Source organism: Phyllobates terribilis, unplaced genomic scaffold (assembly GCF_046119375.1).
Source record: "Phyllobates terribilis strain yellow unplaced genomic scaffold, ASM4611937v1 Scaffold_4__5_contigs__length_816908805, whole genome shotgun sequence".
Lineage (NCBI taxonomy): Eukaryota > Metazoa > Chordata > Amphibia > Anura > Dendrobatidae > Phyllobates > Phyllobates terribilis.
In genome coordinates this window covers 460,618,993-460,634,640 of record NW_027362764.1, presented here as the reverse complement: position 1 = coordinate 460,634,640, position 15,648 = coordinate 460,618,993, and positions in this window count along the sequence as shown.

The window sequence follows — 15,648 nt, the reverse complement described above, 5'->3', positions numbered from 1 at the left end:
TGAACAAGGGCTGGATTGGGCCAGAATTCTCAACACCACCGATTGATAGCAGCGTAATATAAACTCAAATCCAGTGTCTTTTCTTGGGAGGTGTATTCTCATGCACCTTTTCACACCCACACATGGGTATACACTTCCTGATTCTGGCTATTTGCTCTTGTCCTCCTCCTTCTCCTCATCCTCCACCACCATATCACCAGGGTGACCGTAGTCTGTGATGCAACACCCACATAATTTTTTTAAAGAGTATTTATGATGCCCGTAAAAAAAAAATTTTTATACACTATGTTCATGTATTCCCCCCAGAGGTAAATGTTTGTCAGCCCATACATTTAGTGCATAGGCATTACTAGTATAGGAGGCCCGCTCCTTTCTAATGGGAACATTTTATTATGAAGCCCTCCTCCAAGTCTCTTCCAAGGGTCATTGAAGGACCTCCAAATTTTTGGCAGCCCTTGCATTCACTGCATAGGCCAACACTATGAGAGACTCTCTCCTTTCGAATGGGAATTTGTCATTACTGTGGCCCTGCTCTATGTGTCTTTAAATTCTTAGTGGGGTTTTTCCTAAAATTGGTCAGCCGTTTTACTCACTGCATACCTCATAACTGTATAGCAGACTCTCTCCTTTCTAATGGGAACATGTCATACCTTGTTACTTTGGCCCTGCTCTATGTGTCTTTAAATTCTTAGTGGGGTTTTTCCTAAAATTCATCAGTCGTTGGACTCACTGCATACCCAATAACTGTATAGCAGACTCTCTCCTTTCTAAAGGGAATTTGTCGTTAATGTGGCCCTGCTCTATGTGTCTTTAAATTCTTAGTGGGGTTTTTCCTAAATTTGGTCAGCCATTGGACTCACTGCATGCCCTATAACTGTATAGAAAACATATTAAGACGCCATACTAGGTGGAGTCTAACCCGATTTCATAATTTAAACCAAAAAATTGACAGAGTCCTTTGATCTGAAGTATATAGTCGGTTCAAACGATCCCCCAGAAAAATAGTATAATAAAGGTATCTAGAGGTTCTTATAATGATTAAGGTCAAGTATAAAAGACCAGAGGGCTCTTTATCAAAAGAAATAACTGCGGGATCAGTTTAATTATACACATAACGGATTTTATTGAAAATATACTCTCATATAAGTAGAAAACCCATAAGACGTGAGACAGAACAATTTACTAAAAAATTTTTTAAAGTAATAGTTTGCAAAAAAGACCCATAAGAACACATAGGGGCCTCAACCCAAATCACTTATTATTATCGGACAGCCAGTGAGAAAGCATGTTCACCTACAGTGATAGATAAGATGCACAATATAATACAGATGGCTTGTGCGCGAATGCACACAAGCACCCCAATAAATTATCAAAACATTGCAAATGTTAGATGTAAAACACTATACCTGAGGACATGCTGGCATATCCTAGAGCGGGTAGGGGATCCCAGAAAGTGCCTCGGCGCGCGTTTCTCCTTCCGGCTTCGCCAGGAGGCGTGGGAGAAATTTAAAAGGCGCACTATATAAATGGATATGTCCGGTTGGCTGGCGAATCGGCGCACTATTCGTCATGTTGTTCCTCCCCTCGGGGCGCGGCTGGCCGGTGCGCGCCAGGAGTGACGGGAAAGAGGACAACGTCATTACTCCCGTCGTCCCTGGCGACGCATCCAGCCCGAGGCGACACAAGGGACCGACAGCGCATGTGCGACGTGCGTCTGCGCCACTATAGGTAAAACTCCAGATGGATTTAAATTTTTGGGGGTTAACGATTTTATTTGATAAGTAATTCTAGTAAGTTTATACTAGCTTAAGGAAGTAGGGATAGAGGCACATATCCCATAATCATTAACTGTATGGCTACCAAGAAGTACACAGTTAAATCGTTAATAACAAATAAATATTACATGCCTACTGTGTCTAATGCCGACAGCATGATCATAAGAGATGGCAGATGGTAGATCCCTTCTAAGGGATAATCGAACACAAAGTGTCGATATAGGAGGGACATACATATAGCCGCTCATACTCGAAAAATATTGTCATGTAGATATTTATAATAATATATTGCAACAAAAGTAGAGAGAAAGCACATATATATAGCCCGCCACGTTCGAAACATACTTCCCTAAAAGATGTGTTTGCAAAGTCATATGGCAACAATCCATATCATCACATCACAGGAGAGTATGTACAGTATATATCAATATGGAGAAAGCGTATATGTAATCTTCAGTTTTCAAAAATCATTACCCCGAAGGTATCTGTAAAATCACATAACAGTAATCCACAGTATCGCCCAGGAAACACATATAAAGCCTTCCACAATCAAAAGGTACTTACTAAGTGATATTTATAAGATCGCATAGTAAAAATCCATATCAGCATGCTGTTTCAATGGTAGATATCCATGCAATCTTCCTTAGTGATATCTGCCTGATGTTAATATAAGGCAAAAACCATATAACTGTAAAGCAGACACTCTCCTTTCTAATGGAAACATGTCGTACCTTGTTACTGTGGCCCTGCTCCGTGTGTCTTTAAATTCTTAGTGGGGTTTTCCTAAAATTGGTCAGCCGTTGGACTCACTGCATACCCTATAACTGTATAGCAGACCCTCTCCTTTCTAATGGGAACATGTCGCACCTTGTTACTGTGGCCCTGCTCTATGTGTCTTTAAATTCTTCGTGGTGTTTTTCCTAAAATTGTTCAGCCGTTGGACTCACTGCATACCCTATAACTGTATAGCAGACCCTCTTCTTTCTAATGGGAATTTGTCGTTACTGTTGCCCTGCTCTATGTGTCTTTAATTTCTTAGTGGGGTTTTTCCTAAATTTGGTCTGCCGTTGGACACACTGCATACCCTATAACTGTATAGCAGACCCTCTCCTTTCTAATGGAAACATGTCGTACCTTGTTATTGTGGCCCTGCTCTATGTGTCTTTAAATTCTTAGTTGTTTTTTCCTAAAATTGGTCAGCTGTTGGACTCACTGCATACCCTATAACTGTATAGCAGACCCTCTCCTTTCTAATGGGAACATGTCGTTCCTTGTTACTGTTGCCCTGCTCTATGTGTCTTTAAATTCTTAGTGGGGTTTTTCCTAAAATTGGTCAGCCGTTGGACTCACTGCATACCCTATAACTGTATAGCAGACTCTCTCTTTTCTAAATGGAATTTGTAGTCACTGTGGCCCTGTGCTACGTGTTTTTAAATTCTTAGTGGGATTTTTCCCAAATTTTGACAGCCCTTGCAGTCACAACATGGGCATTACCACTATAGGAGACCCGTTCCTTTATAATGGGAACATTTTTTTTTACTGAGACCCTCCTCTACGTCTTTTCAAAGGGGTATTGGGTTGCGTCCAAATTTTTGGCAGCCCTTGCAGTTACTGGATACGCAATAATAGTATAGGAGACCCACTTGTTAATAATAAGAACAACAAAGCATAGCCGGCTGATGGCTCTCGAACAATAGCGAGGGCCGACTGCTGGCCTTTTAAGAATAGTAAGGGCCGTCTGATGGCCCTTTAAAAATAGGCTTTATGACTTTCAGAGTGCCTCCATCATAAATAAAACAGGATGTGTCTGATGATGTGTCATACACCACATTGCCAGATAAGGTTGTAAAATGTTAAAATGACTTTTCCCGGTGAATGCATTTGTCTTAAAAAATAACGTAAATAAAACAAAACAATAGGATCTTTCTTTAGTATAAAAAACAGCGTCACCAATTTAACCTCAATGTAATCACATTGTTCAGCTCATGCACCTCCTCCTCCATCTCCGAAATGACTACATCAGTCACAAGCTGACAGCACTGCAGCACTGCCTTGGCCAAGCGGCAACAGGCTGTGCTGAAGATAACATGTTTAATGCTTAATTGACAAACCGCCCAGCGCTACAGAGTTGTTGAAAGCTTTAACACAGCAGCCTGATCTGTGGCTCTCGACGTTGATCATACAGCAAGGCATGGTCTTGTGTGACAATGGGCGGAACCTGGTGACGAAGAAATGACAGCCGGGGTAGATACGGTTTCCCTCTAGCCAGTCCCTCTAGCCAGTCCTTTCACCGAGCTAAAGAATATGGCTCTGGTGAAATACAACTCCCACTGAGAAGCTGTTTCAGATTGAAAAACATTGTGCCCACCAGAGGATTTGATTCTGAGGGATAACCTTTCTCACCCGCTCAAGAGCCCCATAGCAGCTGCAAAGTTAGCGCTATCATGAACTCTCCTGAGGTAGAAGCCAAGGCACACCAGAGGATTCTCTGGTGGGAGCGTTCAACACTGCCGAGAAGCAGTCCTTGCTAAGAAAAGTGTGTGGGAAGGTTCCCGGACACTCTATTTTTACTAAGGAGGAAACACTCAAACATGGGGAGAACATACAAAGTCCTTGCAGATGTTGTCCTTGCTGAGATTTGAATCCTGGATCCCAGCGCTGCAAGGCTTCAGTGCTAACCTCTGATCCAATGTGCTGCTGTTCACCCTCTAATATCTAACAGGCTGGAGAAACTTTCATCGACTGCTACTCTATCTTCAGCTCCTTTGTGAGAAAATGTATTTGGGAAGCCACTCAGTCTACCAAATAACATTCCTGAGTAGGAAATTGGGGATGGCTTCACTACTGGTACTGGGGGCAGTGCTAATACCATGGCGTCATACCATAGTTTGCTGGAAATATTGCAGGATGGTAGGAGGCAAGCAAGTTCCCACAGAAGAGTACCAGCAGTAATGTTCAGGCCACATTTCAAGTGCAAGCAGCTTTAGAGGACTTCCGTTGATACGGTTTTGCTCTTGCCAGTCCTTTCACCGAGCTATATACGATTGTCAGCAAAAAAAGTTGTCGACTGGCTCCGTACCATCCCTGGCCACTTCACCTGTCCACGTGTTTGTGGTTAGTCGGTCCTTCCCAGTAACTGCACTGGGGAGGGCACGGGTAATGTTGTTTGACCCGTGCTTGTGGAAGGCGGAGGCGACACTGGAAAATATAGTGGCGGCTGGGGACCGAGTATGGACACCTGGCCGCCGCCGGCATGAGGTTGTGAAAAGCTTCCGCCTCCACGAGCTTAAAAGGCCATATTTTAAGTGCAAAGAGCTGCCCAGAAATCTAGCAATTCAGTGTTGCGGCCTGTGGGTGCGTGGGTGGCTGGCTGCATACTTGCACTTGCAATCCAAGTGACAGAAAGCTAAGCAGATGGTGGCCTCTATCATCATCATGGCCTCACCTCGGCACTATGAACGCTTCTGAAGAAGAAGCCAGGGCCCACCGGAGGAGTCTCCGATTCTCTGGTGGGCCCGTCCAACCCTGCCGAAAAGCAGCCCTGACTAAGAAAAGTGTGGGGGAAGGTTCCCGGACACTCTATGGCTGCTTTTTTAATGTGGATCGGCAATGCTTATGCATGTTATTTCTCAAAACGCATTACAGATCAGGCCATTGTCCAACTCTGTATTCAAGAAATTAAATGTGCAAAGAAAGATGTGTGTGTGTCAAAGCACCACCGACAAGTGCGAGTTGATGTTGGATGGGCTGCCATTGCTTCTGCAACAAGCTCAATTACAGGACTTCCTGGGAGAAATGACACACAGGGTAGATACGGATTCCCTCTATGCCAATCCTTTCACCGAGCTAAATACAACTCTCAGCAAAAAAAGTTGTGGACTGGCTCCGTTCCGTCCCTGGCCACATTCATCTGTCCATGTGTTTGTGGTTAGGCGGTCCTTCCCAGTAAGTTCACTGGGGAGGGCAAGGGTAATGTTGTGGGACCCGTGCTTGTGGAAGGCGGAGGAGATACCGGGAAATATAGTGGCGACTGGCGACGGAGTATGGACACCCGGCCGCCGCCAGCATGAGGTTATGAAAAGCTTCTGGCTCCACGAGCCTAAAAGGCCACATTTCAAGTGCAACAGCTGTCAAAAATTTGGCAGTTTAGTATTGCAGCCTGTGGGTGGGTGGGTGGCTGCCTGCATACTTGCGGTTGCATTCCAAGGAATGGGGTAGGGACAACTGAGCGCTGCAGTGGGACAAGGACGTGGATGGTGATTGTTGCAAGTCTGCAACGACAGGTGCATGGCGATAGGCATCTTCGCATGCGCCAAGGATCACTTATGATGGGCACACAGAGGTCTTCCTGAGTTCTTCCCCATGCTGTTCCCATGTCTTTTCAGCACTGTATGCATGTGTCTGATGATGTGTCACACACCACATGGCCAGATAAGGTTGTAAAATGTTAAAATGACATTTCCTGGTGAATGCATTTGTCTTAGTTTAAAGCAATGCAAAAGTGCAAAATCGCATCAAAAACGCTACGTGTGAACATAGCCCAAGTTGTGGAGGAGTACTTTGGTTTTGGTTATTTATTTTGCCTTATATAAAAGTCATTACCCTGGGAAGGATGTTCCTTAACATATTTCCCAGGAAAATCCATTTTGGTTTCGTTTTTGTATGTTTTATTGTGAGTCCGTAAAAGTGGCGTAATACTCTGACCACGTTGTTGACTGCAGTGATCTGGGAGTCAGAGATGCTTCCAGGGTCTTCCCCATGCTGTTCCCATGTCATTTGAGCACTGTTCCCATCGATTTGGGCAATTTTTAGGCCCTCTGCAGACCCCCGGGGGGAGCCGCCTGAAAAATGCTCGAGTTTCCCGTAGACTTACATTGGGCTCGTTGCTCGGGGGGAGCACCCAAGTATTCCTATTTGCTCGACCCGAGCAACGAGTACCCGAGTATTTTAGTGCTCGCTCATCACTAATAACTAAGTAAAACATTTATGGTGAGCCAACTGGTTTGTGAGTCGGTTTTCTCGCCTGTGACTTCGCTGTATTCCTGATGAACGCACCCTGGTACATGACTTACGTGCGCATTTCATACTCCTCACAATAAAGCACTTTACGTTTTATGCAATATGACACTAGTTTTATAGGCAAAATGAAAAGCTCTTCCTATCACCTGCTCATTTTATGCTCGAAAGTATAATTGTCACCAACAAACTTAGGAAAAACCTTCAACAGACATATATTTTTATTTAATCATAGTTCCAAGGCAATTAAGTTCAATTTTGTAAACTACAGGACATTGATTGAAGCTATTGAAAATCAATGCTTTGACTGGCTTCATCCCTGTTATACAGTGAGTTTTTTGTATTATTCGCTTGCATTTAGGCCTCATTCTCATGTCGATGTTTCCAATAGGTGTGGTATCCTTTTTTTCACAGATACCACACATACCCATTATAATCTTTGGTGCTATTTACATGTCCGCGTTTTTCACGGACTGTGTGTCCGTGCAAAACTCGTAGAGGCATGTCCATTTTTTTCCGGCAGCACGAATGACAAGGGCCAATACAAGTCTATGGATCTGTGAAAAACATGTACAGCATATTGACTCATTTGTGTGCTATTCGTGTGCTGTCCGTGTTTAACATTGCAAAGTATAGGAGAAGCTTTGTCATTTATTGATCTTTTTTTCCATACCAAAGAACAATGATGATAAAAATGGGCACACTGATGACACACTGATGGTAAAAATGGGCACACTAATGATACACTAATCCAAAACACTGTTGACTCCGGAACAGTTTTTTTTCACATACGTGTTTAAATATGGATGTGTGAATGGGGCCTAACTGTGTAACCATTCAAAGATATGCACATACCTAAGTGTGCTTACGTTTTTAGATTAACTAAAACACAATAATACACTCTGAATATTGATTGAATTTATATTTAGGACTGAGCTCTCTTGAATTAAATAAATATATTGCAAGAATAAAGGGCAGCCCCGGCTCACTAGTTAACACTGTTGCTTTTCAGTGCTAAGTTTCAATCTCACCAAAGACAACATGTTCATACAGTTTTTATGGTATAGTCTTCCAGTGATTATGTTGGTTGCCTCCATGTACCCTGGCTTCCTCCAAAGATGTACTGATATGGAATTTAAATTTTGAGCACCAATGGGGACAGTGATGATGATGATGTTTGTAAACTATTACAGAATATGCTAGTGTTATATAAGCAAGATTAATAAATAAACTCACTGCAAGAATTATGGTAATGCCAGAAGTGTGGACTGATTAGAGTTGCATTTATGAAGTATACCATACGAATGATGACATGAGTAGTGTTGAGCCACTCCCATAGTGTTCGAGTTCGGTTCGGTTCGACGAACACCCGTATGTTCGCCGAACTGTTCGTCGAACTGTTCGTCGAACACCTTTGAACACCGTTAAAACCAATGGCAGGCAAACAAAAACACATAGAAACACATAGAAAACACCTTTAAAGGTGTCCAGAAGCTGACAAACTGCTCAGAAGACACAACTAACACATGGAAAAGTGACAAGTACATATAGTCATGCAAAAAGAAAAGAGGTGGAGGAGTAAAAGGAGGGGGAGACACAGATATAGGCATGTCATGCCCTTCTAAAGCCAAAAAAGTGCGAAGCCGACACGGCCAGTCCGTTCCTGCCTGTGCGACCTCCGTGTCGCCGGGTTTGTGCCAGAGCTGCGGTGGACCCTGACGGCCAGCCCCCCTCTCCCAATACTGGTGCCTGTCCGCTGGTGGGTCGAGCGAGCTCCCCTGTGGTGGAGGCAGGTCTTAGCTTTTTAATTTAAATTGTCTCTCTAATTTGAATGAATACACTTTAAATCCTTTTACAAGGATCTATTGGAGGGCAAGTCTCATGCCAGCAGCCGCGTAATTCCAGCTCCAGTAGCATCCACGAAAGCTGCTGCAGTTAAAAAGCTTTTATAAGGATCAAGCTCGGTGGTCCACCGCAAGGCGTCCTACCGCCAGTCCCAGCCCCTATGCCTTGGGGTGCCTCCCGATGCTCTTCACTGAGTATCCCGGGGGTTCAGGAAAACCACACAGAAGAATAAGTATTAAAGCAAGTGTAGTGCTACAAAAAGTTAAAACTTAACATTTATTACAACTCAATAAAAAAGTGATACATAAGTCCCAAGGACCTAAAAACGAGTATAAGCCTGTCTGTGATAGTGAGTAACCCTATAATCAGTAGCTCATTATGTCCAGGAATACGAACATATGTAATACCAACATAGCCTACCTGTAACATAGCACAGAAAATGGCGGGAAAATAATAAGGGAGCTCTCAAGACAATGTCTCAAACATATCATGTTTCAGCATTCAAGAACCTTAATACATTTAACTAGTTATGGTGAGCATTTAGACCCTATAAAAATATTAATGGAACGACCTCACCAGGTAGAATGCAGAGTTCTTAAGAGGTTTGCAGCTGTGCGTAAGCCATCCTGTCGACCTCCTCTATTCACTGCACACATGCATAAACGGCTCCAGTGGGCCAAACAATACATGAAGACTGACTTCAAAACTGTTTTGTTCACCGATGAGTGCCGTGCAACGCTCGATGGTCCAGATGGATGGAGTGGAGGATGGCTGGTTGATGGACACCCAACGCAAACACGGCTACGGTGCCAACAGGGAGGAGGTGGAGTAATGTTTTGGGCTGGAATCATGGGAAGAGAGATTGTCAGCCCCTTTAGGATCCCTGAAGGGGTAAAGTTGAACTCCATAATGTATGTGGAGTTTCTCAAACAGCACTTCCTGCCATGGTTCAAGAAGAAGAACCATGTATTCCACAGCAAGATCATTTTCATGCATGATAATGCACTGTCTCATGCTGCACATAACACATCTGCATCTCTGGCTGATATGGGCATAAAAGGGGAAAATCTTATGGTGTGACGCCCATGCTCCCCTGACCTCAAACCTATTGAAAACCTGTGGAGCATCATCAAAAGGAGTGTCTATGATGGCAGGAGGCAGTACACATCTAAGCAACAGCTCTGGGAGGGTATTCTGTCCTCATGCAAAACAATTGAAGCAGAAACCTTCCAAAACCTGACAAATTCAATGGATGAGACAATTCAGAAGCTCCTTTCGAACAAGGGGTCCTATGTGCAAATGTAACATCACCTAGAATAAAGTTATGAGTTGAAAACTGTTTGATTTCAGTTTCTAATAACCTGCTAATGCTTATAATTTCAAAAATGACCATTTTTTTGTTCTTTATTAAAATGAAAAGGTTGATCGAAGAGTGTGGGGGATCTAAGAGTGTGGCAACCCAGTAGTCAGGATTACTTCGAATTCTGACAATCTGAGGGTCATGTTGCAGGTAGTGCAGCAAGAAGGAACTCATGTATCTAGGAGCCCCAAAATTATTTTCCGGGCTAGATGCAGCTAAAAATTATTATTAATTTTAAATCTGGTGGAGCGTAGTATAGATGGCCTAATAGAATCAGTACTGCACACTGCTACAAAGCAGAAATTATTTTCCAGCCAAGATACAGATAAACATGATTAGTAATTTTAAAGCTTAAAATGGTTGGTGAGGTGATTTTAACAAATCATCAAGCTTTTACTCTCCCCAGAATGACACAGGGGTAGAAAAGTCATTTCGGATCCATGATTTGTTCATCTTTATGAACGTGAGTCTGTCTACATTATCAGTGGAGAGCCGCGTGCACTAATCTGTCAGCACACCACCAGCAGCGCTGAACACACGTTCAGACAGAACTCTGGCTGCGGGGCATGACAAGATCTCCAAGGCGTAAGTGGTGAGCTCCGGCCATTTATCCAGATTGGAAGCCCAAAAAGAGCAAGGGTCTAGTGACACAGTCATGGCTTCAATGTTTACTTCGAGATACTCCTGTACCATCGTCTCTAGGCGTTGACTATGTGTCAGACTTCTTGTCTCCTGTGGCCTTGCAAAGGATGGGCTAAAAAAGTGGTGAAATGATTCCGCAAAATTGATGTTACCAGCAGATATTGTGTTTCTGTTACGATTTGAGTGCTGAACACTCGACGGTCCCACGGTTGGCAAGTTGGAACTGTGAGATTCACTACGTGCACCACTGGTGTTTTGTGGAAAAGCACATGTAAGATTCTGCAACAGTCTCTGCTGATACTCCTGCATGCGTGCATCCCTTTCTATGGCAGGAATAATTTCTGCAAATTTACTTTTGTACCGGGGATCTAACAGTGTGGCAACCCAGTAGTCAGGATTATTTCTAATTCTCACAATTCGAGGGTCATGTTGCAGGTAGTGCAGCAAGAAGGCACTCATGTGTGTTGCGCATCCAGGAGCACCAAGTCCCTGTTGTGTTGGTGGCGAGGTAACAATCATACTTCCTTCCTCTGTCCTCTCCCCCCAACCTCGCACAACAGAAATGTGATCAAGGTCTCCCTCATCTGATGAGTCTTCCATCAGTTCGTCCTCCACTTCTTCCTGGGCTCCTGCACCTTCCTCACTAGTTTGGCTGCTACCATGCGCCCTGGTAAAACCATATCCCCCACACTCACATGCCTGCCGCCTTGGTGCTGCCGACCGTCTGGACCTTGCAGATGTTAGCCCTTCTGCATACAACTCCTCTTCCTCTACTTCCTCCACCTCCTCTTGTGCGACCACCTGACTCCGAATTCTGTTTAACATGTGCTCCAGCATGTAAATCACCAGAATAGTCATGCTGATAATGGCATCGTCAGCACTAAACATCTTCGTCGCCATTTCAAAACTGTGCAGAAGGGTGCATAGGTCCCTGATCTGAGACCACTCCTCCAGCGTGATTTGCCGCACCTCTGGATCTAGTTGGCCCAGGCTATACGTCAGAACGTATTGCACCAGGGCTTGCCGGTGCTGCCACAGTCGCTGCGACATGTGCAGAGTTGAATTCCACCGGGTAGGCACATCGCATTTTAGCCGGTGAAGTGGCAGGCCCAACGACTTCTGTAGAGATGTAAGTCGCTGAGCTGCGGGATGCGAATGGCGGAAGTGAGCACACAGCGACCGTGCCCTCTGCAGAAGGCCATCTAGTCCGGGATAGTGGGCTAAAAAGTGCTGGACAACCAGGTTCAACACGTGAACCATACAAGGCACGTGTGTGACATTGCCCCGGCGAAGGGCCGCACCCAGGTTTGCAGCATTGTCGCATACGGCCTTCCCTGGTTTCAGGTCCAGTGGAGATAACCATTCATGAAACTGGTTCTCCAGAGCTGACCACAACTCCTCAGCTGCGTGACTCACATTTCCCAGACATTTCAAAGTAAAAACCGCCTGATGACGTTGAGCCCTGCTGCCAGCATATTAAGGAGGTGTGCAGGATCCTTTCTGTGCAGTTAGAAAGCTTGTGGCATGATCAGACAGGCTTTGGGTGCAGGTGGAGGACCGAGAGGAGCTTGAGGAGGCAGAAGCAGTGGAGGAACTTTGAGATAAAGAGGATTGACGCACAACTCGTGGGGATGGGAAGACTTGGACAGCAGCCCCTTGTCCTGCTGTCACCATAGTTACCCAGTGCCCAGTCAGCGACATGTAACGCCCCTGTCCATGCCTTCTCGTCCAGGTGTCTGTGGTGAAATGCACCCTGTCACACACAGAGTTTCTCAAAGAAGCGGTGATGTTGTGTGCGACATGCTGGTGGAGCGCAGGCACACCTTTCTTTGAGAAGTAGTGCCGACAGGGCATCTGGTACTGGGGCACTGCGACGGACATAAGGTCTTGAAAATCCTCTGTGTCCACCAGGCGGAAAGGAAGCATTTCTGTAGCCAAGAGCTTGCAGATGGTGAAATTCAACCTCTTAGCTTTCTCATGGCTAGGAGGAAATGGTCTTTTACTTGTCCACTTCTGAGGGACCGAGGGCTGGCTGTTGTGCTTAGACGGGGTTGAGAACGGTGTACCCGACAAACTGCCAGTCTGTGAGGAAGATGCAGGCAGACATGTTAGGTTGCCTTGATCCAAAGGTGGTGCTATCGATGTCAGACAGCGCTGAACACCAGCTGGTGTTACCACCTCCAAAGAAAATGATGACCTGCCAATCATGCTGGCTGTTGCGAGTAAAGAGGTGGCAGGTCTGCGTCCCAAAACAGGTGTGACTGCTGTCCCCCCAGTCACAGTGGATGAAGAGGCCGCGGATGCACAAGATGTGGCAGACGGCGGTTGGCCCGGCCGGCTAGGCCGCATTGTAGCACAGTGAGCTTCCCACTGCAACTTATGCTTCATGTCCATGTGCCGGTTCATGCATGAAGTACTCAAACTATGTATTTTTTGGCCTCTACTTAGCTTTTGCTGACAAATGTTACAGATAACACGAGTTGAGTCATCTTTATCGATCTGAAAAAATGCCCAGGCTATGCAAGGCTTAGCACCCATGCGACCTGAAGAGCCACCACGACTTGTGGTCAGAGGCAGAGTTGTGTTTGAGGATGCAGTTGTTGACGTGCTTCCAGTACTACGTCTCTGTCCAGGAAGGCGCAACCTGAACTCATCGTCACTAGCATCCTCCTCCACCTCCTCTGCTGACCTCATCTCTTGGCTGACTGTGGGTTGACAGTAAGTGGGATCTCCAACCTCATCATCATCACCCTGTGTGTTATCACACCCGTCGTCCTCAGAGCCAACCTGTTCCTGCCCTAACAAAAAACTAAAGTTGTCGCTCCAATCAGGTATTTGAGTCTCATCATCGTCTTCCTCATTGTCTCCACCAACAGGATTTACAGTTTGGGAACGAGGGTCTACATTATGGTCAGAACCTTCTGCGTCTGGTCCTGGATCCGATTCATAAAGATTCTGGGCATCAGTGCAGATCATTTCCTCGTCTGGATTCACAGAAGCTCTGGAGCCGACCTCTGATTCCCAGGCTATAGTATGAGTAAACAGCTCTGCAGACTCAACCATCTGTTCTACCCCATACTCAGACGGGCAGCTGGAGACTTGGGAGCTGTAAGGAAGCAAGAGCGATTGGGGTGATACCTCTGAGGACTGGAGTATTTGTGATGTTGAAGTTGAGGTGGAGGAGAGCCCACTTAAAAGATCATTTGATATCCGTTGAAGCACCTGCTGTTTTTGTGCCTCATCTGGAATTTTTAGCGATTGGCGCGGCCGTAAGAAATGGATCTTATCACATTGTCCGCTAAAAGAAGTAGACATTTTAGGTTGGCTGGAAGATGGTCTTTCTTCTGCAGATGTTACTGTTGCTTTAACACCTACCCCACGGACACAACCTTTTTTCCCCTTCCCAACACGCCTATTCCCCTTTCCACCAGCAGCAGGCCTTTTTCCACTCATTTTGGTGGTTAACTAATTCACAACTCTGGAGTTGTTTGCACAAAAAAACTATGGATGGGAACCGAGCAGAGCTGAGTGGCCAAACTGTGGTATTAGGCCAAAAGTATTGGCTGGGTTAGATGCAGAAAAAAAATTATATTGAATTTGCAACCTGATGGAGGTCAGTATAGATGGACTAATAGACCAAGTCCCACACACTGCTAGAAGCCTAAATATTTTTTCAGAGCTAGATGCAGAAAAAAATTATATTGAATTTGCAACCTGATGGAGGTCAGTATAAATGGACTAATAGACCAAGTCACACACACTGCTAGAAGCCTAAATATTTTTTCAAAGCTAGATGCAGAAAAAAAATTATATTGAATTTGCAACCTGATGGAGGTCAGTATAGATGGACTAATACAGAGGTCCCCAACCGCCGGTCCGCGGACCAGGACCGGGCCGTTGGGGTTTTTCAGCCGGTCCGCGGGGAGAGGGGGCCCCTCCAGCCTCCAGCAGGGCCGCCATCAGGGCATGACTGCCCTGACTCCAGTATGGGGCCCGGCCTGTAGGAGCCCCCTCGGAGCCCCCCTCTTGTGCGTATCTCTCCTCATGGGGCCCCCGGCCGCATGCTAAGCGCCGGGTCCGGGACATCTTAGCGCTGCGCTGCTGCGGCAGCACCTTCATGATTCCCCTGACTTCCGGTCATGTGACGGCGCCGTCACATGGCCGGAAGTCAGGAGAACCTGGTGTCAGCGATTTGGACGAGCGCCAGGATTCTGCAGGGATCGCATGGGGGTAAGTATAACAAGTTTTATTTTTTTTTAAATACAATTAACTAGTAGTGGGGGGAATGGGAGATGCACATGGGGGGAGGGGAGAGATGAGAGATGCACATGGGGGAGGGGAGAGATGAGAGATCCACATGGGGGGAGGGGAGAGATGAGAGATCCACATGGGGGGAGGGGAGAGATGAGAGATGCACATGGGAGGGAGGGGAGAGATGAGAGATGCACATGGGGGGAGGGGAGAGATGAGAGATGCACATGGGAGGGAGGGGAGAGATGAGAGATGCACGGGGGGGTGAGAGATGCACGGGGGGGTGAGAGATGCACGGGGGGGATGAGAGATGCACGGGGGGTGGATGAGAGTTGCACGGGGGGGTGAGAGATGCACGGGGGGATGAGAGATGCACGAGGGTGGATGAGAGATGCACGGGGGGGTGAGAGATGCACGGGGGGGTGAGAGATGCACGGAGGGGATGAGAGATGCACGGGGGGTGGATGAGAGATGCACGGAGGGGATGAGAGATGCACGGAGGGGATGAGAGATGCACGGGGGGTGGATGAGAGATGCACGGAGGGGGATGAGAGATGCACGGAGGGGGATGAGAGATGCACGGAGGGGGATGAGAGATGCACGGGGGTGAGCTGCACATGGGGGGGTGAGAGATGCACATGGGGGGGTTATGTTTACATAACTTTGTTGCCTTATGAAGGGCGGGGGGAGGCCCCAAAAATTTCTTGCACAGGGGCACACTACAGTCTGTGTCCGCCCCTGGGATGAAGTAAATGCAGC